This window comes from Pseudorca crassidens, chromosome 10, assembly GCF_039906515.1.
Source record: "Pseudorca crassidens isolate mPseCra1 chromosome 10, mPseCra1.hap1, whole genome shotgun sequence".
NCBI lineage: Eukaryota > Metazoa > Chordata > Mammalia > Artiodactyla > Delphinidae > Pseudorca > Pseudorca crassidens.
Window position 1 is genome coordinate 77,401,305 of NC_090305.1, and position 27,590 is coordinate 77,428,894.

The following is a 27,590-nucleotide window of genomic DNA, read 5'->3' on the forward strand; positions in this document are numbered from 1 at the left end:
TAAACCCTTCCTGCTGGGAGGACTTTTGCTCAGGGAAGGCCTCAGTTGCCCTCAGGTGGAGGGAATGACGTTTCCAAGGTGATATTGGCTTGGGGGTGCTACAGGTGCAAGAATTAAAGCGCACACACACAATTAATACAGGTTTATTTTTGTTCTAATCTAAGGAAGATTAGATTAGAGCTATACCTGATACTCCAGGAGTTTCCATCAGAGTTTCCATTTCTAAGGGAAAGGGAAAAAAACGGTTTAGGGAAAATACCTGCTAGGGTGGTTTGACCTCTTAAAATAAAAATCTTTTAATTGTTTTAGGATCAGGATGGAGGTTCAGTTTTCAAGTCGACTAAATTTGCTTTCGATGCCCTTGCCTCAGTGTGGGTTGAGAGCTGCAGAATCATCTGGGAAACCTGGCCACTCTAAGCATACCTCAGTAAGTCTGCACCTTTTTATTTTCTTGTATCTCTCCAAGAGTATTGACACGAGTCCACACGTTCTGTTTCAAGAGTATCTCCAATTACCTTGCATTAACTGTGACAAAAACTCAAGTGGGGGAATCAAAGCAGGATTGGACCGAGGGTGCAGAGAGCTTGCGAGAGTAGAGGGGCCAGGCTCCTCCAGGCCGCAAGCTCCCCCGGGTCCTCTAAGCTCAGTGGCCATGGAGTGCGGGTCCTGAGTCCCTTTGGTCTGTGCTACTCGCAGAGAAAGTGACTGAGATGAATCGAGCACAGGAATGGCAATCCTTATTTTATTTTTCCAAAGATGGTATTTATATCATAGATGAAACATGTAATCTGGAGATTACCTAGGACAGGATGTGGGACAGAGGGGCCAGGTTGCAGAGAAAAGATCAACAGAACATGGTCCCACCTGAGAGGTGTCATTATTAAAAAGCAAGTGAAAGGCAGTGCATCTAGATGAATGTAATATCACACATACGCAGAGAGTAACTGGTGGTGTTTTCCTTTTAAAAAAAACCCTTTAAATTGTGAAGTAGCATACTTTAAAACCAGGATATACGATGTATATTTACAGTTTAAATTAGAGGAAAATAAGCACCTGTGAACCCACCACTCAGTTTACGCAATGGAATCTGAGTGACTCCCCCTATTCCCCAGGATCCCCTCCCCGGGCACGCCCACCTCCTCCACCTTCCTCCCTCGGAGAGGCGGCGCCCTCTGAATTTTGTGTGATCATTTAACCTGTAAGAAATACCTCTCCATATCGCTGATATCGTTTAGCTGTACATAGCTTCAGTTCATTCTTTTTAAATGTTCCGTATAGTTTTTCACAACTGATCTAAGCAATCTAGAGTGGATGGAAACTGGGGTCATTTCCGGTTTCTGGTATCACAGATGAGGCTGTTAAAAGCATCACTGTGCATGTCTCCTGTCACCCACATGCAAGAGCTCTCCAGGGTAGATACCTTGTAAACTGGCAAACTCGCTCCTGGTTATGTGCATGTTCAGTCTTACCGCCTAGCGCCAAGGTGTTTTCTAAAGTGTTTGTACCAACTTTTACTCCTAGCATCAGCGAGTGAGACCTTTCGTTGCTCCATACCCTTGCCAGTAGTAGATGTCGTTAGAGTTCTTAGGTTTTGCTAATCTGAAGGCATAAAAGATATTTCATTGCAGTTTTGGTTTCGCTAATTCAGATTGTTGATAAGGTTGAGCATCTTCTTATGTTGGCTGTTCCTTTTGTGAAAAATCTCTTCGTAACCTTTTTCATTTTTTTCTATTGGGTTTTTTCTTTGTTATTAACTCATAGGAGCTCTCTGTATTCTAGATCAGTGCTGCCCAATAGGAACATAATGCAAGCCACATATGTAATTTAAAATTTTCTAGTAGCCACATTAGAAAAGTAAAAAGAAACTGGTAAAATTGATTTTAATGACTTGTTATTTCATTTAGCTTCGTTTATATTATCCAAACACATCTAAAACATAATCATAAAATTATTGATGAAGACTTTGAAATCTGGTGTGTATTTTATACTTAGGGCAAATCTCAATTTGTGCTAGTCACAGTTTGATTGCTCAAAAGCCACGTGTATGTCACAGCTACTGTATAGAACAGTGCGTGTGCAGAGACTGATCCCTTGTGAATCATACTTTTTTCTAATCTTTGTTTTCACTCTGTGGTTTGTTTTTGTAAGCAGAAGTTCTTCTCTCTAATGTAGCCACATTTGATCAATCTCGTTTTAGTGCCATTTTGCATCTTGTTTAAGCAATCCTTCTCTGTGCTGAGGTGATAAATAATTCTTTATGTTTTCATCTATTAAACTTTTCAAGTTGTGTCCTTCATATTTAGGTGTTGATGCATATGGACTCAGTGTTTACTTTTTTGAGGTTGAAATTCAATTTTACTTCTGCATAGAGTCAGCCCTTTATTGAATAGCCCTCTTTGTCCCACTGCTCTGTGTGTCAGCCCTGTCAGGGAACTAGTCACGTTTCCATTACAGGCATGGGTATGTTTCTGTATTCTCTCTGCGCTTCCATTTGTCTTCCTCTTTTCAAATACCACACTGTCTTAATTACAATAGCTTTAAAATAAGCCTTATCATCTGATGGGACAAGTCCCTTGGCTTGGTTTTTTCCCTAGGAGTTTCATGGTACATTTGGCCCTTTGCTTTCAGATATAAATTTTAAAATCCCTTTGTCATGATGTGTGAAAATCCTTTGGTGGTCCTTCCATTTCCATGGACAATCTTCTATTTTCAATGAGTCACTTTGCACCTCTGGCCTGTCTTTTCATCTGTAAAATGGAGGTAACGGAGTTCCATTTTTACAGGATTGTTTTTAAGATTAAATGAAATAATGCATGTATAGTCCCTAGGACAGTGCCTGGCACATGGGAAATTTCCAATAATTAAACGAGTAGTTTTATTATTGTTAGAGCCGAGATGTGGCTGCGCTGCTGTGGAAAGTGCTGGGATCCTGAGAGGAAGGCTGGCTTTTAACTGTGCAGGACTGTAGTACAGGAAATGCAGACTTATTACCACCTTGTCATCACATTCTGATGCCGGCTTTCATGCTTAATGTTCATAATGCACACGTATGGTACTTTACACTTTTTAAAGTATTTCCCCTCATTTGGTCACATTTGGATTGTTCAGGAACCTTGAGAAGCAAGTAAGCATGCACATATTTGGAAATATCTGAGCCTAGAGCTTTAGCGGAGCTTTAGGGGCTCTATCAGGGCACTGGGTGGAGGTAATGAGAAAAAGTCTTCTACTCAGCCACCTACATGCCAGCCATCAACCAGGATGATAATGTGTAGGTGGAAGTGAGAGTAGCATTGCCAGATACAATAGAAAACCTCCAGCTAAATTTGAATTTGAGATAAACAGTGAATACTTTTTTTGTTTGTTTGTTTGCGGTACGCGGGCCTCTCACTGCTGTGGCCTCACCCCTTGCAGAGCACAGGCTCCGGACACGCAGGCCCAGCGGCCATGGCTCACGGGCCCAGCCGCTCCGCGGCATGTGGGATCTTCCCGGGCCGGGGCACGAACCCGTGTCCCCCGCACTGGCAGGCGGACTCTCAACCACTGCGCCACCAGGGAAGCCCATGAATACTTTTTAGTATAAGTATGTCCCAAATATTGCACAAGATATACTTACATTAAAATTTATTTACTCACCTGAAGTTCAAATTTAACTGGGCGTCCTGTGTTTTTATTTGCTAAGTCTGACAATCCTAAGTTGGAGGTGTTGCCTTTACTACTTTAAATTGGGATTGAGCTCTAGTGATGTAATGCACTAGTTGCCCTTAGCTGGTGTACAGTCCAACCCCTCCTTTTGGCAAATGTAGAAATTGAGATCCAGAGGCTCAGAGTTGGGTAACTGCAGAAATGGGATGCTTCTCAGCTCTACGTTCTTTCTAATGCTTCTAAATATACAAAAATACACGGCCAAATTTCCATTATCCTGCAAACCCTAGAGAAATAGGGACCTTTACCACATTGACCACAGACCTTTGGTCATGTACAGGTTCTGTGGCAGGCCCTGGTCCCCAGACCAGTATCTGGTCACCCATGGTGTTAACCCAGGTCTGAAATGCTCAGGATTCTAGAATGGGAGTTGAAGGCCCTAAAGGTAAGCGGCTGGCCTTTGAAATGACAGCCTTGTCAAAGTCTTCCATTACTATGGTGATAGGGATCAGAGATGCAGATAAATGTGTGCAAATCTTCAGATTAAAAAAAAGAATAAGAAATGATGAAGGGGAAGGAAAGAGAAACCGATGAGGAAATATAACGCCTCTTCCTAGCATCTGGAGGGGCTGAAGGACAGAATGGTAGAGAAGAAGTGGGGCTCCACTGGGAGAGGCAAGTGGTATGACAAGACTTAATATCAGAATATTCTTTTCTAAAATGAAGACCCTTAGACTGAGAGAGGGTTCCCCTGGGCCTCTTAGACTGATGAAGAGTCCCATTGCTGGAGTCATTTAAAACCAGAACTGAGCAAGGCAGTGGTAGGCGAACTGCAGGAAAAACTCCCCTGGATATCTTTTGAGATGGACTTGGTAATCTGATAGGTCTTTTCCTTCTCTCAATTCCTGTGAATCACTGGCTCATTTGAAAACATGACGGTTAAAACTCTCAGGAAACCAGAAATTGAGAATTTAATTGAAGGTAACTTTCATACAAGTGAAGCATGTCCAGAAAGTCATTGTGTGTATGTGTAATTTTTTTTCTTTTTTGAAATTCGGGGTAAGGTGAGAAATTACTCTCAAAATCCTTACCAGGCCGAAGCTGTTTTTCAAACTTGATGAACTCTTATTATTCCTAACCTGTAGTTTCAAATTATTTTTCTGTGACACTTGGATGATTCTGTCTCTTTGACTTCATTTTTCTAACGAAATAGTCTTTTCAGGAAATGGATCTCCCAGCTTACTTCCAAGTTCTAAATAAACATCCAGAGTGTCTGTGTGCTATAAAGTCACCTCCTCTATGACGCTGATCCAAGGCATGAAAATTGCCCTCCCGGTGCTAGAAGTCAAGCCTGGCTGACCTTCCCAATTTTTCTGCTGCCAATCTGAAAAACAAACCCAGCTGTTCTGGAGAAACATCAGGAGGAGACACTCATTAGATAAACATTCATGTTTTCCTTTCATTGCAGACGGCCTCACAGGAGATGAATTACCTAAAAACTCTACCTGTTAGCAGGCCTTGATCGCTGTCATGTTATTTTCCTACATGAGTTCTAATATTCCTGGTAATAGATGTTTTTTAAAGGCAATTTTGGTAGCAGCTGTTATCTTTTGCCTCATATCTTGCTTGCCCTCTGTGAAATGAATTACCGAATATTGTCAATTCTACCCTTTTTCCTCCAACTCTTCCCCTCCATCCCTACCTCTGCAGGCCCACTGCCACAACCTAAAGGCCTCCCAGCTCCTCTGCTGTGGACTGTGTAGCTGCAGCAACATTAAGCTTCCCAAAGCAGAGCCTTGATCCTATCTCTCCTGCTCGCAAACTGTCAGCAGCACCCAGTTTTCTTATGAGGCATTTTCCAAACATCGGTCATTCCAATATCACCTCCATTATTTTTGCTGCTTTCCCTTCTCTTTGTGCCGTTGCTTACTTCATATTTATCTTTAAATGGACCTTTTTTACTTAAATGTATTCTAAAAGGAAACTTTATCTCCAAGTAAATGGAAAACCGGTATCATCTATCAAAATAGAAGCTGACAATAAATACAGTGAAAGCAAAACAAAACAGAAGTAGCATCTCCTAGCTGAGACAGTACTGCCTGAGGCTGTAAGCCTGAGGCCTGCTCTCTCTGTGTGTACAAAAGTGGGTGAGTACCGAGTTGTCTTCCATTTGTTCCTCCAGATCCATTTTCCTCCCTTCTCCTTGCTGTCTGCCCCGGGAGGCTGAGCTCTGTGGACAGACTCGGGAGCTCTGCTACCTTCTTGTCTCCAGTTGGGCTCAGCCTGTGGGAGCCCAGCAGGGTCTTGGAGGGAGGGAAGCAAAGCGGTGTGTTTCCTGCCCCCTCCCTTGCCTCCTGACCGCCTGCCTGGCGGTGTGCCTTGACCAAAGGTTGCTGCTTGTTTTAAGGTGGCTTCGTCCACAGGGCTCTCCCCTTCTGCGTTACCGTAAACTCTGCCTCGTCTTATCCCTTGACACCTAGAGGTAGTGACAGCTGGGCCTTTACTAGCCCTGGGTTGCTGCTTGTGGTCACCTATCCCCGTACGTGGTCTGTAGCCCCTTTGTTAACCCCTCCTGGATTCTCCTACTTTTGATGGGGTCATATCTCTCCTTGGAGACCCTGACTAGTATAGTTGTCATGGATCAGATGTTCTAGATATGCATTGATGGAGACTTTCTCCTTGGCTTCATCAGAGGTCGGAGCGGGACTGATGGACGTACTGTCTCTTTACAATCTACCTGGCACTGCATGTGTACGCCAGTGATGTGTGTGTTGCCCACTCTGGGGCATACCTTTCTATGGAATAAACCCCCGCATTCTTTATGCAGAATTCAAGCTGGACTGAAGCCCTGCTCCCTCTCCACATCCTATTTCCTTCCACACACCCTTTGTTACAGAAAAATGGACTTTATGCTGTTCCTTGCTCTTGCCCCATGATTCCCCACCTTTGGTCTGAATTTAGGCAGTTTCTTCTGGCTACAAAGTACACCTCCTCCACCTCCACAGTGAATCTGGTCCTGGTTCCAATGCTGCCTTCTCCACCAGGGCCTCACTGATATGCTAGCCAAGCGGCTCTGAACGTTGTCTCAACTTCCCCCAAACCCCGTGTGCCATTTCCTCCATGTCTCCTGTGGGGTACCAAGGGTTAAATTTCCCCAGGCTCCTGGCTGAGCTGAGACTCACGTGCAGGCCTGCCAGCTGCTTGGACCTACCTCTGACACCACTTGGTCATTCTTCCTCAAAGGAGGTCATAGCTTGTTTTATCATCAGGCCTTCTCTTCTGTACTGTATGTAAGCCATCATTTATTCATTTAACAAAGTGATTAAAACCTACAAAGTTCCAGGCACATGCTAGGTGCTGGACATACAGTGATATATAAAACATGATCCCTGCCCCAGGGAGCTTAAGAAAACTGCAGAAACCCTTTTAGGAAAGCCATGGACTTTAGAGTCCCCATTAATAACTTATTTACACACAGACACATGTGAACAACATGTAATACCCATTGGTTTACCATTTGGGATGAAACTGCCCTGGGTTTTGAGGCCATCCTTCGTTGGGAGACAACTTCCATCGTCTACACTCCTCAGAGGAAGTCAGGGGGTCAAGTTACCACATACAAAAGCTCATAGTAGGGCCAGGCTCCAAATAAGGGCTCCGTGCATGTCAGGGGTGGTGGTTGGAGGGGAGTGGTCATTAGCTAGTGAAAGGCTGGACATTGGCTCTCTAGGAAAAGGCAAGATTCATGTTCGCTTCAGACCACCTGCATTAAAACTCCTAGTGGCAAATCTTCCAAGTGCCAGGGCTGTGATTACAAACAAACTCAGAGGGAAACACTCAAAAAACACACCAGAGCGGGAGCTGTAGAAGGAGCCAAGGTGTTCAGAGCAAACAGGAACTACGGCAGACAGCGTACATACAAGTCAACCTGGAAAATTCATACACATACTCTACTCAGATTCTCTATGTGAAACGTTTTTGTACATCTTAGAACTGAGATGGGAACACAGAGGATTATGTAGGTTGCCAACAAATACTTAACAAATTGAATCCAATTTGGGTACGTAACACCACAAACCGAATTTGAGGATGGCGATAGATGCAATCTATATTTTAAATATGGACTATTATTTCTGCCCTAAGATAATTTACAACTGACCCATTAACATAACTCATCTTTTTCTCTTGATCAAAAGAATGTAACTTGTAACTTGGAGAAGATCGTACAAGTAACTCTACCTTCTCGATTATTTTAATGGACAGAAAAGTGTTAGTTTGTGGGGTTGCCTTGGGTCATTCATCTGGGGTGAACAGATACCCCTCTGCGCCCAGGAGAGGAGGAGGGCGTGGAAAATCCCCATCCTGGTTTCCAGAGAGAGCCTGCCTCCATGGAAGTCCCTGGGTACCTTTCATGCCGTCCCTCTACGAGTGAGAGGTCGGGTTTCCTCAGTGAGAATCACAGCCCTTTTTGTTTACCTATTTTGTGTAACCAGAAGTGAACAGACACGTTATATTTTATTAGCTCATTCTGACAAGAGCCGTCTGAGGTTGGTACACTTGTTCCATTTACATGTGAGGAATCTGAGGCTCACTGAGCCTAGGTGCCTTGCCTGGAGGACATCTAGATGGTGAGTAGTCCAGGTCCCTGATGCCCAAGCTTGCACTTTCTACTGCCTCTCAAGACACTGTGTTCATTCTGTTTGGTTGGGCTTACCTGACGTTGTGAGTATCTGATAGCTTATTACCTTGAGTTCTCTAACCATTACCTTGCTGGCGCAATGACTGATGTTCCAAAGATGACTCGGGCCCCTGTTATATCCTGAAGAGTGATCTGAAACATTAGAGACATGAGCATTGAGTGAAGTCTTCAGGAAGGAGCGATGAATCTCCTCCCTGCTCTCTGCTACTGTCCCTGTTTGTCTGTTTGTCTGTCCTTTTGTTTGTTAACCACTTCTTCCTCCAGACCATAAACTCCACAAGACGGGCCATAACTTTGGTTTTCAGTCCTCTATTCCTGGTGCCTAGCAATAAATACCTGTTGAATGAATGATTTCTATCTGAACTGGTCATCCAGATGTAATGCACATGTTTTAAGTCTACTTACCAGAATTTTTCAGCAGAGTTCTGTCGTTTTTGACATATAGTGTTACAGTTTGTATAATTTATTCATAGAATTCTTCGTAGACTACTAATAAATTCCTGTGGGACATAGTCCCTTTGTATGCTGTGGAATCCACCATAAAGTGTTCACAAGAAATGACTTTTAAAAATTTTGTTTGAGGCTATGTTGATTTTGAATTTCTGAATAGTTACGCCTGAGTTTCTCTTTGTCTCAGAGCATACCGTGAGGGGTATTGGCATCTCTTTATATTAGGACACTTACAGATTCTGAGTTAAAAGATGGTTGGGATGTAGCAGAGGAGAGAGATCAGAAATCTCTACTCCTGGAAGTACATACCCTTCACACACCAAGGAGATAAATTCCTGGTGTGGATTTTAACACACAGGTGACATCTGTGTACAGTTCGCTTATGTGTCTAGAGGGTAGGATGATCTATGAACAGGGGCTCCACATCTGCTGAAGGCAGGAAATTCAGCCCCATGTCTTGCCGCTGCCATGAAACCCGAGGCATTTTCATGTTTGTTTTCATCTCCTGATAAAATTGAGGCAAACCCACACACCAACTGCAACGTCAGTCTGTTTGTGAGCCTGCAGCCCGCCCACTTGATGGCCTCCCTCCACTCAGGAAGGCAGTGGGGAACAGGAAGAGGACCTCTGGAGAGCTTACATTCCACCGGCTTCTTTGACTTTTGCCAACCGACTTTGCAAGTGTTATCAAAAGTCACTTATTACCTCTGCAGGTGTGAAAATACCCTGTGCAGTTCCAGGGTTTGTGAAATCACGTGAAACAACATTGAAAGCTGCTCTGGCAAAGCGATTGCCGTTGGAATTAGCTATGTCCCCAAGCCACGTCCTGGTTTAAATGATATTATTTATATCCGACTGCACTCATCAACTCCTGAAGCCATCTGTAGAGCACCAAACTCTCCACGCAGCATTTCCGCTTGGCCCTCCTTGGTGTGAGGACAAGAAGGGTGGCTCCTCACTCAATCTCTGCATTTGAGCCCACTTCACACAGGAAAAAATGTCCCTAATATTGAAGTGGATAAACTCGCTGGGATTTCTGGATGTGCTACACAAACCCAGAAGGTTGTGGATTAAGAGGCAGAAAGAGGAGAGCTCACTGCCTTCTCGTGCCTTTAAGTGGGCCTCTCTCTGGGAAGAGGAAACGTAGGTGTATACAGCAGTAACTAGCATGACTGAGGCTCAGTGTTTTTGATCATAAAATGGGAGGAAGAACAGCATGTACTTCCCAGGGTTGGTGAGGGACCCTAGGAGAAGATGCACACAGGGCTCTTAGCACGGTCGTTACTGGCAGGTAACGAGTTCCCACTGCGTAGCCACCGCTGCCCAAGGTTATCTGGAAGGCTGTGCAACGTGTGCTCGTGCGCGTGTTAAGAGTGTAGAAATAGCTGTCGGGATACAGGGTCTGGTCACGTCAGGGCTGTGCTCTGGTAGGCACTGGGTGCTAGTTCCAAACCAAAGTCTCTTTTGCATGTAATGCATTTTCCCTGGGGCCCAACAGTTTCCATGTGGCCTTTTTAACTAGAGACAAACTACAGGACTTGAATTTTGATGCCTCAATCTGCTGTTTGATGATCTTACTGTTTGGTTTATCTATTTTGGTGTTTGTACCTGTGTTTTCTATTGGGAGGTGAGGTGGTGGTAGATGTAGAACTTTTGTATGTTAGTGTGACCAAGATCTGACAGCATTTAAGGGTAGCAAATAAAAATACCTGTTTCTCACTACTGCCTTGAAAATAGAATTAATTTGCCTTCTTGGTAATGAACCCCATTGCATTCTGCATTTGTGGGACTTCACAACCACACCCCGGTGTTAGAAGACTGTATGGCTCCCTGGTGAGATACCAGCAGCCATGGTTTGGACAGAATCACTGCCTTAATGATTCTGAAATTTTCCCCTCCAGTCTCCTAATGCTAAGAGGGTAACAATCACTGCTGAGAGTCTGGGTCTGGGAGAGAAGCCAGAGCAGCCTGCCAAGTGCAGATTTGTTTAGAAGGGTCAATGTTTAGCTAAAAACAATGATACAAAGTTTTCCTCTTTTCCATTCAGTATCTGTGTCTCTTCTAATATTGGTATTAACATTGTTTAAATTATCCCCCCCAACACAAGAATTTTTAAGTAAAATTAAGGCTGAAAGAAGATCTATATTAAGTCTATAGTTTCGCTGACTCCCAGCATATAACATTTGCTGACTTCGTGATTTTTAGATGTGAGATTTGAAACTGTATGTCAAATTCTTAATCACCCTTTTATTCCATATTTAAACTAAACTGGGTCTATCTAAGAATAGGTGGGAAGGAACTCAGGTATGGTTTTTGGAAAAATTAGGGAGTGTTGTATCTCCAGTACTGATGAGGTATATCATGTTCCATGTCTGCTATAACATCCTGGGAGAGAGCCCTATGTTAGGTTAAAACAGAAACACATCCAGCCTTAGTTGTGATTCACTTATTTAAAGACAGCCACTGCTTCCTAGTCTCATTTAGGCTCTTACCATGAAAAATATTAGACATTAGATGCTCTAGATCAGTAAAGGTTTGAATGACCTTTATGAGGCAGCTTGCCTTGGACTAGATAAGTAGGGAATCTTCATTGTGTGTTCAGATGTTACTTTTCTAACCCTCCTCCAATATACAGGATGAAATAGCCTTAATTCTGCCCAATATAACTTTACTCATTGGAAAAGTATGTATGTATTTTTATATATATAAATATATTAATACAACTTATATATGAAGGCCTACCCTATGTTAGGTATGAGGATTACCAGTATACCAGTAAATTATCAACAGACTTTACAATTAGGGCCTCTGGTCTGATGGAGCTCATATTCTAGGGTATGGAGAAAGATGATAAACACATAAATAAAATTTCAAAAACTGATATGTGCAACAGAGAAAAAGTCTAAGGATATAAGTAAGTTTGCCTGCTTTTGAGAGGTCAAGGTCAGCCTCTCTGAGGAGGCATCATTTAAACCATGATCTTAAGAAGAAGAAGAAGCAGCTATACTGACTATCAGGGAGAAGAGATTTCCAGGCAAAAGGAACTGCTAGTGCAAAGACCCTGAGGTTGAAGTAGCTTGTTTTTTGTTTTTCTAGAAGCCCAGAGAGGGACACTATGCTGGACCCTTGAAGGGAAGATTGTGACATGAGATAAAGTGGGAAAGGTAGGCAGGGGCAGGTTAAGTACGCTGTATCTCGTTGCCACGGAAACAAGCTTAGCTTTCCTTCTGACAGCAATCAAAAGCCATTGAAGAGAGACACATGATGTGAGGGGTTTGAGAAGATCATACTAACAGTTGTGTAGAAACAGACTTCCAGGGCCAGTTAGAATATTCTAGCATTTATCCAGGTGTGAGCAGTGGTAGCGCGGACTAAGGTGGCCGCAGTGAGGAGGGAGAGAAGTGACTGAGGAGAGGGTATGGAACTGGAGCCAATCAGTCTCACTGATGGCTTAGGAAAAGAAGGACTGAGTAATGGCTAGAGCAGCACCGTCCAGCAGAAGCAGAATGCAGGTCACTTTCATAATTTCAACTTTTCTACTTGTCACAGTAAAAACAGTAGGGGAATGGATAAAATCAGCTGAGACCATTTTAGACATGTTGGCTTAAACGTATTTCAATATGTAATCAATATAAGAATCGTAACTGAGAATTTTCTTTGCATACTGAAATGTAGTGTATGTTTTATACTTATAGCCCTTCTCAAGTCACACCAGCTCCACTTTCAAGTGCTCAACACCAGTGTATTGCAGTTAGGCCTAGTGGGCCTTATATCTGAGCATACTGCAACGTAGCTTGGTGCTCTGACCAGGGCTTCACCCCTCCTGGCAGCAGTCTTCTTCTTCCTACTTAGGCAGAAAGGCTGTTGTTTTTGCCCCAGAGGGATGAATTGTGACAACTCCTATTCCTTCTCTGTCAGCCTCTATGTAAATAGCCTCGTGAATATTTAGTGCGTGGGATGATGGCCATGACCCTGCCCTTACTGGGGCTTCCCCACCCAGAAGGGCATTTGGAAGGTTTGGCCTTGGGGTCTCTTTTGTCTGTGCTTCCTCTAGAGTCTCCAGGTTTCTGGGTCTCCTCTTACCCCAGAGCCAGTTAGTGGACAACGAGTATCAACGGGAAACATGACAGAAAAGGACTTTATGTTAAGCGTGTGTGTGGCCCAAATGAAGGCAAATAACTCCGTGGAATTTGGTAAACAAAAAGTTGGTATAAACCCACCCAATTCACAAGCATACACAAGAGAGCAGGACATATTCGCATAGTAAGTGGCAGTTTCATTTATCGTATTTCTTTAATGTTAATTTTAATTATGCTTCGCAGTTGTGTTTATTTCTCATTTGAGTGTGTGCTGATGATTATATCAGCAGTGATCATTAACATACTTCTACGTATCCAAGTATCTGCAAAATGAGTAAGCCAACCTTGGGGTCCATTTAAAAATTCTTCTTTTTAAAAGGGGTCTTTAAATTCACCAGTTCCACTAAACACTGTTCAAAGTGGTAAACCGTTTCCAGAAGCTGAGTGGGTGGATGCCCATGAAACCAACTCCCATTGCTTGACCCTGTGCCCCTGAGCTGTGCCTTCAGTTATAACTAAAATGCCAAATACATGACTTAAGCAATTAACTAGGGACCTCAGGAAGGATTCAATTCTTAATCTGGAAACACTGCTATTTACTTTAGTATTATTTTGCCTTTGATACCATGTTCACTTTTGATTCTTTAATATCATATCAAAAAAGAAAAGTCCTTTTAACCTGTGATACAAATTGAAAGTACTATATTTTGGCTACCACAAGGATTTTGGAAATGTTCCTGGAAATCTAACCACCCTTTAAAGAAAGTAATTCTATGGGAATGTATTTCTGAGTTCTAAATTATGGATTTTTAAACTAAAACATGATATTTAAAGTAAAAAAACCTTCCAAAAGGCAAAAGAATTTGCACAATGTCCAAACTTCATGTGTGTGCCTTGTATACTTTCTATAAGCCATCAGAAAAGAATGTATGACTTAAAATAATTTCAGCACTGAAGGTGATCGCCATATCCTAAACCAGTGGTTCTCATCCCTTAAATACATAAGGTCCTGGTGGAATTCACTGAATATTCAAATTTCCGGGCTTGACTCCCATGGAAATCTGCAGTTAACTTTCTCCCCAGATGGGAAACAGTGCTATACCTTGTGGGTGACACTGCCTGCAGGGATTGGACCAGCCACGTGTTCTACGTCAGGGTGCCTGGCCCCTCAGAGTAACAGCAGCCATCATTGCTGAGCCCCTACTTCGAGATAAATGCTTCCCTACGTTAACTGGATCCTTGCGAGCTTATTAAGTAGTTGGTGAATGTTTTACGCATGTTGCATGGTGCACGTGAGGAAACTAAGGCTCAGATGAGGCAAGGCCTTTATCCATTATTAAACAGCTAGTGATGGACAGAGGCCGTCTCCAAGGTTGTCTCCCAAGGCTGCTCGTCTATCGGATTTCTTGCCAGGTAAGCATTCACACCAGGGCCTTAGATCCCTGCTGAATCAACTGAGCTGACCTAAGGAACACCTTGGATGCAGGTTATCTTGTTCCCAAACCTGTAAGTGTGGCCTGGACACTCAATGCAGACCCCATTTGGTTCTGACTTCAGTCACCTCAATTGCATTCTCCTCTACCCTTGATCATCCATTGCCATTCGTATATTGCCTCTGCCAGATTTGTCCTCACATCCGAAGTCTCTGCCCTCAGTCAACGTTTGCACGAGTGAGCTTGACAAATGTTTTCATCTGAGAAGGCAAGCTGCCTCCCTGTGCACGTTTTAACGTGAGCTCAGTAGAGTGGTACTGTTGGGGTTGGCATAGGTCGTCCACATTTTGAGCTGTTGCTCGTCTAAATCATTGTCCTGTTTAGACTCGGACAGATTCAACTCATGGATTCAGGAGTCAGAGGCTCCCCCGCCCCAGGATAAAGGGCTGCCCACAGGATTGGGAAGCTCTTCCCAACAGTGGCAGTCTGTGTGAGCTACAAGTATGGATATGTTGCAATTGCTTCTGAGATTACTCCTATTAAAATAGACCTAGAAGGAACCCTGACTAGACATCAGTCTGATGCTGCTAGTAATCATCTTATCTGACCCTTTGGGAACTCAGATTGGATAATGGATAAATGGGTCTCTGTGTGTCTCTGGAGGCCTCCTGATGGGCAGTGAGGGATCTGTAAATAAGCCAAAAATCCAACTGTGAATACAGCCATGAAGATCTAGAGGCTAATTCTTAAAATAAAAACACACATCTAAAATTAAAAGACTGACGAGACAGTATCGAGAGATCTCCTTGCTGCCCAGAAAACTGGCTGTCTAAGCTCCGCTTTCATCCGCACAGGGGCATTTCTTATGGAATTACATGATTATTTTGGCATCTTCATAAATGATTTGGCTTTGAAAGGTGAGTTAGAGTAGAAAGTCAGCATGAACCATATACGCATGGAGGGAGGGGCCTGATGCAGTGACAGTAGCTTGAGAATCTACCTCCCCGCCCCCCCAAAAAAAGAGAGAGAGGATGAATAGCTATGGTGGGGACAAAAATTTATTAGTACAGGAGTTTGTTATATATTTTTTAAACCATTCTCCAACACTTTGAAGAAGCTGTTTTCCGTGCTGCCTCAATTTCCATTCTGAATTTTTTTTTTTTTTTTTTTTTTTGCGGTACGTGGGCCTCTCACTGTTGTGGCCTCTCCCGTTGCGGAGCACAGGCTCCGGACGCGCAGGCTCAGCGGCCATGGCTTACAGGCCCAGCCGCTCCGTGGCATGTGGGATCTTCCCGGACCGGGGCACGAACCCGTGTCCCCTGCATCGGCAGGCGGGCTCTCAACCACTGCGCCACCAGGGAAGCCCCCTTCTAAATTTTTAAGGAGAGTTATTTTGCTGATCCAATTTATAAGCTTTTGTGATGCAGAACTTTGGGATTGAATGTGTGTGTGTATGTGTGTGTGATATACAAACATATATATGTATATGTGTATATAGAGAGAAACTTATATGGGCACATGCCTAATATATATATGAGTGGTGTATCTGTACATATATACGTACACATATATGTGTGTTTCTATGTAGATATGTCTGTCTGTCTCTGTCTTTCTCAGGATCATGTGGCCTAGAGAGTAAAGAGAATTTCTAGTGAAAAGTTGAGAGTAAAGGATTTGGAGAGGTTCTGGAGTAGTTTTGGAGTTCATGAATTGGAGATAAAGGAAAAGAGGATTTTAAGAATCATTCTGGGTTGTAAATTAGGGTGTCAGTAATGTTCTCTGAGAGCTGCAAGACTGAAACTTTTCAGATGCGTTGGCTGATGGACCCATGTCTCTTTGGTTATGACACAGTACTGGGACTGCATCACATGGGGCCCCACATAGTATCTGATTTGCACAAACATGGGTTACTATCCCCTGCCCCAACATACACTTCCCCTCCCCAGGCATGCTATATACATTTTACTTCATTGGTTAACATGATTGGTGAGTAAGACATTGGGAAGGGGGAAACATTATTTGTAGAACTAAAACAAGTTGAAGTTGGTATTCCAGGAAGACAACTTTCTTTATTGGCATTCCCAAAGATTCAGACGGAGATACTATTAGAGAGAAAGAGACAGGAATATGAAGTGACTTGTCCAATCAGCTCCCTGCTCATGGAGAATCGTTTTCTTTCCAACCAGTACCCCTTTTCAAAGGGAGGCCAAAGAAAAGTGAGCTGTGAGACTAGGCATTCGTGTTGCTAGTGAAAATGAGGATTCCAGATCAGGAAACATTTTTGGATGGGTTGTCCTTTTGGTTTTGTCTCTGATTTGAATATTTCCCGTAAAAAGAATGTGGGGTGTGTATGTGCGTGCGTGTGGGCATGCACTTGTGCATCATTTTTCTCAATATTTCTCTCCTGGTATTTGCCTCCTAGGATGATACTGACTGTTCTCCAGTAATAGGGCTAAGACCCGGTCATAGACTGAGTACTGAGAGCTTTGTTGAATCACTAAGCTAGATTTTTATGAATCTTCAAAAGTCATTTATAAAAGAACTTGATGGTGGTTGAGAGATTATGGCATCTTCTTGTTTATAGCAGACTTTCAGTTCAGAAGAAAATGGCTATTAGTCAATTGTACTCTGCCCCTTGCTCCCCCCACCAAAAAAATCTAGATATTATAGGCTTCATATCTACCGTGTGGAAGTTTACTTTGTGAGGACACACATAAATATTTAACAAACTGGGAAATAAAAATATTGAAACAGTTCCTTTGTGTGTCAGAAAAAGAAAAAAAAACCTGTGTATTTGTGTGTGTGTGTGCGCATGTGTCCGTGTGTGCATGTGCAATCTCAATTAAATTAACTGCTTTTAGACAACTGTTTCTCTAAATATTTCAGCCAGGAACAGACTCTAACAGCAGGGAGAAGAAATCCAGTTGAGGGGTGCATGGCACCATCTAAAAAGGGTGAGAAATCACTCTGTCGAACAAGAGAGGATTGAAATTAAACAGGAATGAAAATTACATGCTCCCTGGAAGAGTGGCTTAGACTAGGAAATTGACTACGGGGTGGGGGGTATGAAAGTAAACTGCTGTCTGTGTAATTTCATCCTGTCACCAGGTAACTACAGCTGTAGTAAACATGCTAATGCAACAAAGGGGCCTGTCTGCTGTGCTCTCAGAAGGAGCCAGATGACGAGCCATCTGGGTTCTGCAATAAAGAATCAGGATCCCTTCTCGGCTCTTAGACTACCAGTAGCATTCTGAAGGACAGCTATTAAGAGCGATGAAGTTCTTTATATCTACTAATATCGATTACACATACACAAATTCCCTGTGAAGCACAGGGTGCATGGAAGTACCCCACGTATGGTGAAACTTAGGGAAAAAGCTGCAGGGTAAGTAGCGCACTATAACTAGAGTTCATAGTTGTCACAAGTGGTGATGACACAGCAGCCACAGGCCCCTGTCCGTAGCATGGTTGCAAAGAGAAGCCAAAAGTTATTTCCCGTAGCTGCTGACTCTGCTTTCTTACCTACCCCGCTTAAGGAGGTTATTAGATGTCTCTCATAGGGATAATCTATATTTCAGTCAGAATATTTGGCCATACTGCCACTGAGAACCACTTTTCAAGATGGGGAGGAATCATTCCTTATGATGCTTCTGTGAGCCATCCCCCAGTGTAAGCTTCTAGACCCTTCTGTAATGTAAATGGGGGAAGATGTATATGAGCTTACACTTAGATGGTGGAGAAACTGAGATGTTTGTATTCGTGGCTGGAAAAGCTTGGGAAATGTTGTGGTTCCACTTTTCTTTTTTTCTTTACAAATGATTTGCAGAAGCCGAGAGTGATTTGCCCAAAGATGCCCGGTGGGTTAGAGGATGAGCCCGATCTGTAACTTGATGCTCTAAGCCCCATGCTGAATCCCATGATCAATCTGTGTGTTCATATCACTGCTTTGGGCCCTGAAGTTAGCTTCTCATGGTCAGATCCTGTCCTGTATTTACACTGAGTGAAATACCTTTATCATATGACAAATCTATTATACGATCAGGCTAATTAATGCTAGATGCCATAATAGACAAATCCCCCCAAACTTAATAACCCAAGATTATCTTGTGTTCATATTAGGTCAACTATAGTTTGGTGGCCCCCATAGCTATGCCATCAGGAATATGTGACCTGCAAGGTCTTGAGTGCAGGGGTAGAGAGAAATAGATAAGACAGATTGGCTCACAGTCAGTTGGTAAAACTTGCTACATGACCCTGACCTCAGCATTGGGGGAGGGGGCTGACGGGGGAGGGAGGTAGGAATGCAGAGGGATGCATGGATGTCTGGTAAGCAATCCAACTAAAATTCTAGCATCTGTAGACAATGCCCCATACATAGCTGTCAGGTTTGGATGTGGCAGCTCTTGGTTTGGAGACCTAAGCACTAAAAAAAAAACAGTCTGCCTTCCCTTACTCATCCATGACAGACAGGATACTCACAACGAGCACACTTATTGAGGTTCCAAATAATTTCCTAGTATTTGGAAAGGGACAGAATGGAGTCACTGAGTAGCCACTGGTCTCCTGTAATCTGAAATCTATCAGACATTGGAAGGTATCCTGTCCTCCTAGGTTGGGAGTATTCCTTGATTAGGCTCCATAAAAGGAGTTCCCTTGTGTATTGTTCTGCAGTGGACCCTGGCCTCTGGAGACCTTCAGGGGATTCTTCTGAATCTTCCTTCTGTATCTTCCTTCTGACCATGCCTGAAGTATGCATGGGGCATCATTCCCTCCTCAGGAGCTACACAGATTACTCAGTCTTCTTCCTGTTTTGGGGGAGGGAGATGTAGATCTGAGAGTCATTTTAAGTCTCAGACAGAGGAAGGCTTTTTAGCTCCAGCTTCCAGTTTCTTTTGGCAATACACTTCCAAATGTAATGAGAATTGTAATTCTCATTTCCTTGAGAATTAAGTAGGCTTCTGATCATTGCTTCTAGTATGTTCCATGAGTCAGTAACTATACAGTTCTCAAATCTACCTTGTGTTTGCTTCCTCATCCTTCTTCTTCTACCCAAATTAATGACTGCTACTTTGAGGCTATGGAGAGCAAAAAAATAGGAAAGCCACATCTCCCTCACTTTTTTTTTTTTCCCCAGAAAAGGGCATAAAGTTTTTAACATATGGCTTTCATAAATCAGGGAGACAAAGGTGAATAACTCAGTAGAAACAGGATAAAGTATACAAGTAGGCATTTCACAAGAAGTGTTGTAATTGACCAATGAATATAAGAAAAACATCATCATCACAAATTTTAAAAAATAAAATAACGTATATTTTCCACCTATTAGCTTGATATGGATTTAAAACTTTATTTTATTTATTTATTTTTTGCGCTACGCGGGCCTCTCACTGTTGTGGCCTCTCCCGTTGCGGAGCACAGGCTCCGGACGCGCAGGCTCAGCGGCCATGGCTCACGGGCCCAGCCGCTCCACGGCATGTGGGATCCTCCCGGACCGGGGCACGAACCCGTGTCCCCTGCATCGGCAGGCAGACTCTCAGCCACTGCGCCACCAGGAAGCCCTAAAACTTTATATATTTTTAAAATAAAAGTTTTATGTATTTATGGTGTCCAACATGGTGATTTGATAAACATAAAAATAGTAACATGAATGCTACAGCCAAGATAATTACTATGTCGTCTCAAATAGCTACCTTTGATTTGTGTGATGAGAGCACCTGAAATCTATTGTCTTAGCATGCCTTCACCATTCAGTGCTGCATTATTAACTACAGTCATCATGCCTGTACATTAGATCTCTAGGCTTGCTCCTCCTGCTACACCCTTCATTGAGTCTTTCCTCTGAAGCGTTTTATCCAATTGAGACGTTTCATTGGGCTTCTGAGGTGTAAGGCCCCACATGTTGAGATACCATATATTTCCTTGCATTTATTTATTTTTATAAACTGGCCTCTCCTTTCCCTAGCTCATCTTTCTGTCAACATCTTGCCATATGTAGCCAGTGGCAACCAACACACACTAATCCTGTGTTTTCAATATGATAGATACGTGGTCCGCCTGCTAAGACAGCACAGACACACAGCCACTAAATTTATTGCCCCTACAAAACAGGAACCACTAACTTTCTATCCTCTGCTCTCCAGTTCCTTGCTGCCTGATGCCCAACAGCTACCCTGATGCTTATATTGTATGGTTTTTGTTATGACAGCACCCTGCTTCTGGATTCCAATTTCTGTGTAAGGAAAATTAATGACAAAATTTCAGGAGTTTAACACAATAAAGGCCAAATGGCCCTGCTCTGTCTAGTAGCTGTGCCATCTGAAATGTATGGTCTCCACAGCACATGTCTCAGTCTAGAAGTGTCACAGGTCACTTCCACTCATAGTCCCTTACGCAGAACCAGACATGGGGAACCAGTCTAATGGCACAGAAGGCTGGGGATCTGTAGAGGAGCAGCGTCTCTGCCACATGCACTCATGCACTTAAGCAGCCAACTGCTAAATGGAGCCTCCTTATCAACCACTACTTGAAAGTGTAGCCACAGCATCTAAATTCCTTCTGTTTTCCCAGATAACCCAGGATTATTCCCCCTGAATTTTGTCTCCACACTCCTATCTGCTCCACTATGGAACTGGCTTTGTAAAGGAGAGTGGTCTAGGTTCATGGTGGCAGGCAGGGGTCTTCCTAGAGGTTCTGCAAAGCCCTTTCAGCCCCACTTTTTGGAGCGGAACCTGGTGTTCTGCTGGGTGGCCTCCTGCCCCTTACCCTACTCTCTTTACTGAGAGAGAAACTCCTCAGTCATTACTTCTTCTTCCTTCCCTTCCCTTCACATGGCTTCTTTTCAGGTCAGGAATACTAGAGTGAAAGGAGCTTTAAGGTTTCTGCTTATTTAATTTTTAAAAATAATATGTTTTTGCTATTTCTGATTTTAAAAGGAACGCATGTTGAGATAAACTTGGAAAATCCGTTAGTATATAAAGAACAAATCAAATCGCCCACTATTTTGTAACCTAAGGATGACCACTATTAGCATTTTGTATTATTCCCTTCCTGTCTTTTGTTCTAGGCATATCTATTTATATGTAATTACAATCTTCTATTATTCTGTGTCCTGCTTTCCTTAACAGTGAATCGTGAACATGATATTGTATTATTGGGTATTTCTGTAAGCATAATTGAGGGGAACTTAACATATCATGCAATTATTAGCCATTTTAAAGTGTATAATTCAGTGGCATTTGGCACTTTTACAGTGTTGTGCAGCTATCATCTCTGTCTAGTTCCACAACACTTTCATCACCCAACAGGAAATTGTACCCATTTGAGAGGTCACTCCCCATTCCCCCAGTTTCCCCAGCACCTGGAAACCACTGATCTGCTTCCTGTCTCTATGGATTTGCTTATTCTGGATATTTTTTTAAAAATGGAATCATGTGACATATGACCTTTTGTGTCTGGCTTCTGTTACTTTGCATAATGTTTTCAAGGTTCAGCCATGTTATATCATTATTTCTCAGTACTTCACTCCTTTTTATGGCTGAAAAACACTCTGTTGTATGAATATAATACATTTTGCTTATCCTTTCATCAATGGATGGACATTTAAGTTGTTTCCACCTTTTGGCTATTAGGAATAGTGCTGCTGTGAACAGTAGTGTACAAATTTTTGTTTGAATCCCTGTTTTCGGTTATTTTGGGTGTATGCCTAGGAGTAGAATTTCTGGACCATGTGGTAATTCTATGTTTGTTTTTGAGAAACCACTAAGCTGCTTTCCATAGAAGCTGTATCATTTTACATTCCCATCAATGTACAAGTTTTCCGACTTGTTACATACTTACCAATACTTATTTTCTTTTCCTTTATTTTTTTCAAATTATAATGTGTGTGAAGTTGTATCTTGTGGTTTTGATTTGTATTTCCCTAATGACTAACGATACTGAGGATCTTTTCATGTGCTTATTGGCTATTTGTTATCTTCGGAGAAATGTCTGCTCAAGTCCTTTGTCTATTCTTTGAGTTGTCTTTTTTGTTGAGACTTAGGAGTTCTTTGTATATCCTGGTTATTAAATCCTTATCAGATACATCACTTCCAAATATTTTCTCCCATTCTGTAGGTTCTTTATCGCTTTCTTGAAGCACAACAGTTTTAGATTTCTGTGAAGTCCAATTTATTTTTTCTTGCTTGTGCTTTTGGTGTCATATCTAAGAATCCACTTCCGAATCCAAGGTTATCAAGAATTTAGCCCTATGTTTTCTTCTAGAAGTTTTATAATTTTAGCTCTTACATTTAGGCATTTAATCCATTTTGAGTTAATTATTTTACATGGTGTCAGGCAGGGATTCAAAATCACTCTTTTGCATGTGTTTATCTAGTTGTTCTAAGGACATTTGTTGAAGAGACTATTCTTTCTCAAATTGAATGGTCTTGTTGCCCTTGTTGATTTCAATTGACCATAGGAATGTAGTCTTATTTCAGGACTCTCAACTCTATTCTCTTAACCTGTATGGCTTTTATTATGCCAGCACCCCATTATTTTATTTATAGTAAGTTTTGAAACTGGGGAGTGTGAGTCCTCCTCCTTTTTTCTTCTAAGTTTTCAGTGCCTCCATGAATTGTATTGTATGGACATACCTCGGTTTATTTTTCTAGTCTCTTATGGTTGGAAAGTAGATTCTTCCATTCAAGTATCAAGTATTCATTGTGGGCCACCACAAGCCAGCATTTAAGAAATACAGCTGTGGGGGCTTCCCCGGTGGCACAGTGGTTGAGAGTCCGCCTGCCGATGCAGGGGATGTGGGTTCGTGCCCCGGTCCGGGAAGATCCCACATGCCGCGGAGTGGCTGGGCCGGTGAGCCATGGCTGCTGAGCCTGCGCGTCCGGAGCCTGTGCTCCGCAACGCGAGAGGCCACAACAGTGAGAGGCCCGCGTACCACAACAACAACAACAACAAAAATACAGCTGTGGGCAGGACAGCAATGCTTTCCACTAAAATTAAAAATGAAGGATGTTCATATACAAAACTGCATTAACAGAATGGTATGCAAGTAAAATATTAAAAAGCAAAACTGAAAAGAGTACAAGTAGAAAACATTCTATTTTCTCTGTTTAATAATAAGGAAAACTACCCTCAAAGTACCTTCAAATATACCACATGTCCATTCAGACACATTTTCTATGTTTGGCATAAGTCACATAATCATTTTCCATAAGGATCCCAGACTTAATCCTTTCACTGAGATTTTCATTGCCTTCCGCACATAAAGCCTATCACCTATCTGATAAAGATAGAGGAAATAAACTGTGACGTTCTATCTTATTGACAGTGCAAATTCTAGTGTTCTGGTTTTTCCATACCTATGTGAACTCTTGGGTTGTCTTATATCAAGAGTGAGAATGGTTTATTTTTATTGTCGTTCCTAAAAAACTGAAGGTGGACTGGAATAATGGCATTCTATAAATAAAGAAAACTAATTTACTCAGACTTCTGCTTAGATGATATAAAACATATAAAGTCATTTGAACAGTACCTGGTACGTAGTAGTTAACAAATTTTAGTTGTTTTTCCAGAAGTTTCCCCAGTTTCTACTTTGCCATGCCCCACCTGTGTTCCCTTCCCAATGTAACTTAGTCTAGCTAGAGGTCAGGAACAGGTTGTGCTATTAAGAAGACCACTTTAATTCTGGCCCCAGAGAAGTTTTGTTTTTGTTTTTGTTTTTTTTAATTCCACCACCTCCCAGTTCTGTGCTCAAAGCTATCTGAGAGCTCTAGATGGTTTCTGACAATGAACAAGTTCAATAATTTTAATATCCAGCTTTTTGGTTTGAGCACAGTGTGACCAAAAGCATTTAAAAAGATATTACATTAGAGAAATGCAAATCAAAACTACAATGAGGTACCACTTCACACCAGTCAGAATGGCCATCATCAAAAAATCTACAAACAATAAATGCTGGAGAGGATGTGGAGAAGAGGGAAACCTCTTGCACTGTTGGTGGGAATGTAAATTGTTACAGCCACTATGGAGAACAGTATGGAGGTTCCTTAAAAAACTACAAATAGAACTACCATATGACCCAGCAATCCCACTACTGGCATACACCCTGAGGAAACCATAATTCAAAAAAAGTCATGTACCACAATGTTCATTGCAGCTCTGTTTACAATAGCCAGGACCTGGAAACAACCTAAGTGTCCGCCGACAGATGCATGGATAAAGAAGATGTGGCACATATATACAATGGAATATTACTCAGCCATAAAAAGAAATGAAATTGAGCTATTTGTAATGAGGTGGATGGACCTAGAGTCTGTCACACAGAGTGAAGTAAGTCAAAAAGAGTAAAACAAATACCGTGTGCTAACACGTATATATGGAATCTAAAAAAAAAAATGGTTCTGATGAATCGAGGGCCAGGACAGGAATGAAGACGCAGACGTAGAGAATGGACTTGAGAACACAGGGAGCGGGAAGGGGAAGCTGGGATGAAGTGAGAGAGTAGTATTGACACATATACACTCCCAAATGTAAAATAGGTAGCTAGTGGGAAGCAGCTGCATCACACAGGGAGATCAGCCTTGGTGCTTTGTGACCACCTAGAGGGGTGGGATAGGGAGGGTGGTAGCGAGATGCAAGAGGGAAGAGATATGGGGATATATGTATATGTATAGCTGATTCACTTTGTTATACAGCAGAAACTAACACAACATTGGTAAAGCAATTATCCTCTAATAAAGATGTTTTAAAAAAAAAAGATATTACACAGAGCCATTCCTCACAGACATTCCAGTTGAAGGGTAACAGAATATACCATCCCCAAATATTCCACTTCAGCATGTGAGAAGGCAAGCAAGAAGTGGCAGATACAAGAAAAGCTCTCTGCTCTTCCCTATTTGCTCAAAGGCAGGATATAAATTTGTACAGATGTATCCCTTCCCTCTCTACCAAAAAGGATGGAAATTAATCCCTGGAGAGAACTCTAGACCCTTAACGGCCAAGAGATGGCATAGGGGGAATCCATATAGCAAACCTTGCTAAAACTGGTACTTATCTACCACCAGATTCCCTATGTATGTGTCTTTCCACAACTTGTTGCCCTTTGAAGCTCAAAGTCCTTTTCCTTTGTCTTTTCAAATTTCAAAAAATTAATTGTTCTTTTGTTAAGATTTTACATAAGCCCAATTTCTAACCACATCTTTGAGTTACTCATCACTGGGTAATCCCATGTATGTGTGTGTACAGTGCACATGTTAATAAAATTCTGTTTGTTTTTCACGTGTTAACCTCTTTTTTGTTAGTCTCATCTTGTCAGTCTAATTTTTTGTTAGGGCCACAGTCAGTATTTTTCAGTCTAAGCAGAAGACTGTGGTGTTTTCTGACACCACCAACCGGTTCTCCAACACCATCTGGGTGTCCTACGACTCAGTTCAATTCTGACACTATCTACCTGGGGTTAGTATCGGATCCCACAGGTTGAGGGCTCAGTCCCACAAGACTGTCCCCACTTCAGATGCCAGTTGAAAGGCACAAGTTTCTGACTAGCTATACATTCAGGGGTTCCCACAACCCCCTCCTCAGTTTCAATAATTTGCTAGAACAACTCACAGAACTCAGGAAAGCACTTTACTTGCTGTGACCAGTTTACTAGAAAGGATACAACTCAGGAACAAGGGGAAGGGACCCAGAGCTTCCATGACCTCTCTAGGTGTGTCACCCTCCCAGCACCTTGACGTGTTCACTAACTGAGAAGCTCTCCAAGCCCTGCTGTTTAGGAATTTTAATGGAGGTTTCATTACTTAGATCTGAATGATTAAATCATTGGTCATGGGTGATGTGACTTAACCACCAGCCCCTCTCTCCTCTCCAGAGGTCAGGGGCTGGAACTGAAAGTTGCAGCCCTCTTATGCCTGGTCTTTTTGTCTCCGGCCCACTTTCTGAAGCTACCTAGGGGCCCTTAACTACCAGTCATTGCATTAGCACATAGAAGACGATCCTACCACTGCAGAGATTGCAAAGGTTTTAAGAGCTAGGGACGAAGGCCAGATATTTATTTTTTATTATATTTCACTCCCCTGCCCCCGCAGCCGCCAGGAAGATTTGTGGGAATCCTAGTTAATGTAGAGGGTGGCAAGAAAGCTAACTCCAGTTACTCACTTTCTCCCCACCCTTCACCTGGCTTCTTTGCACAGTTGGAAATAAAGTAGGGGAAGAAACAAAGCCGGAATTGTTTTAGTTCATCTTATTGTCCTGATCCTATGAGCAAAAGCAGAGTGTGTCTGGAAACCATATGAATGTGAAAAATCTTTCTACTGAAGGCAGAATCGAGAATGGGTGAGAGAAAATCACTAAGGGTGAGAAAGTACTAGAAAGTTTTGGAAAGTTGTTGAGTTATAGCCTGCTATAGTTCTCTGCCCTACGCTCTTGAAAGATTATGAAAACTTCAAATGGTGCCCTTTGACTGCACAATGCTTTACAGCTGCAGCGGCCTTGTGTTTGAAACTAGCAAATATAGTGGTTAAAAATGTTTCTCTGAGTTCTTTACATTTCTCCCCTTTTAATGCCTATTTTCCTTGTACCTGTAGATCTTCAGTTTTTATTGTGACCTTTTATCATGTTCTTCTTTGTGTTATTCATCCTTTCTAATTGATTCCCCATCTCAACTCTCTCTGGTTGCCATGCAGCGATCCAGTGCTGCTTGCAAGGATATTCTCTTTTATTTTTTTGCAAGTTTTTAACACTTGCCTCCCTGCTTCTCAAAATTCACTCTATCATGAATGACAACAAGAACACCACCATAGGGCTTCCCTGGTGGCGCAGTTGTTGAGAGTCCGCCTGCCGATGCAGGGGACACGGGTTCGTGCCCCGGTCCGGGAAGATCCCACATGCCGCAGAGCGACTGGGCCCGGGAGCCATAGCCGCTGAGCCTGCGCATCCGGAGCCTGTGCTCCGCAACGGGAGAAGCCACAACAGTGGGAAGCCCGCATACCGAAAAAAAAAAAAAAAAAAAAAAAAGAACACCACCATAGGCCACACATCTCTACTGTGTTTCCCCTCCAAAAACAGGTTTGTAATCATGATTCGTTTTGATTTCTTAAGGTTTTCATTCCAGTCAATTAATTTTTTTCTTATAGGGCTGCTTTTTAATAAAATTAATAGACTATTTTAGTTTTAGGTTAACAGAAAAATTGAGCAGAAAGTACACAGAGTTCCAATATATCCTGTCAAACCTCCTCCCCCCACCTCCCCAGACCAGCCAGCTATTGACATCTTGGATTAGTGTGCTACATTTGG

The 27,590-nt window shown here is 42.4% G+C and overlaps 1 long non-coding RNA gene across 1 annotated transcript in view; it reads left to right on the forward strand.

Annotated features, from left to right (window-relative positions):
• The first annotated feature begins 334 nt into the window (after positions 1 to 334).
• Positions 335 to 27,590, forward strand: part of LOC137232603 (uncharacterized) — a 324,779-nt gene continuing 297,523 nt past the window's right edge. The window contains exon 1 of the long non-coding RNA XR_010947092.1: positions 335 to 427. This is a non-coding gene — a long non-coding RNA (uncharacterized lncRNA). The remainder of the gene's footprint in view (positions 428 to 27,590) is intronic.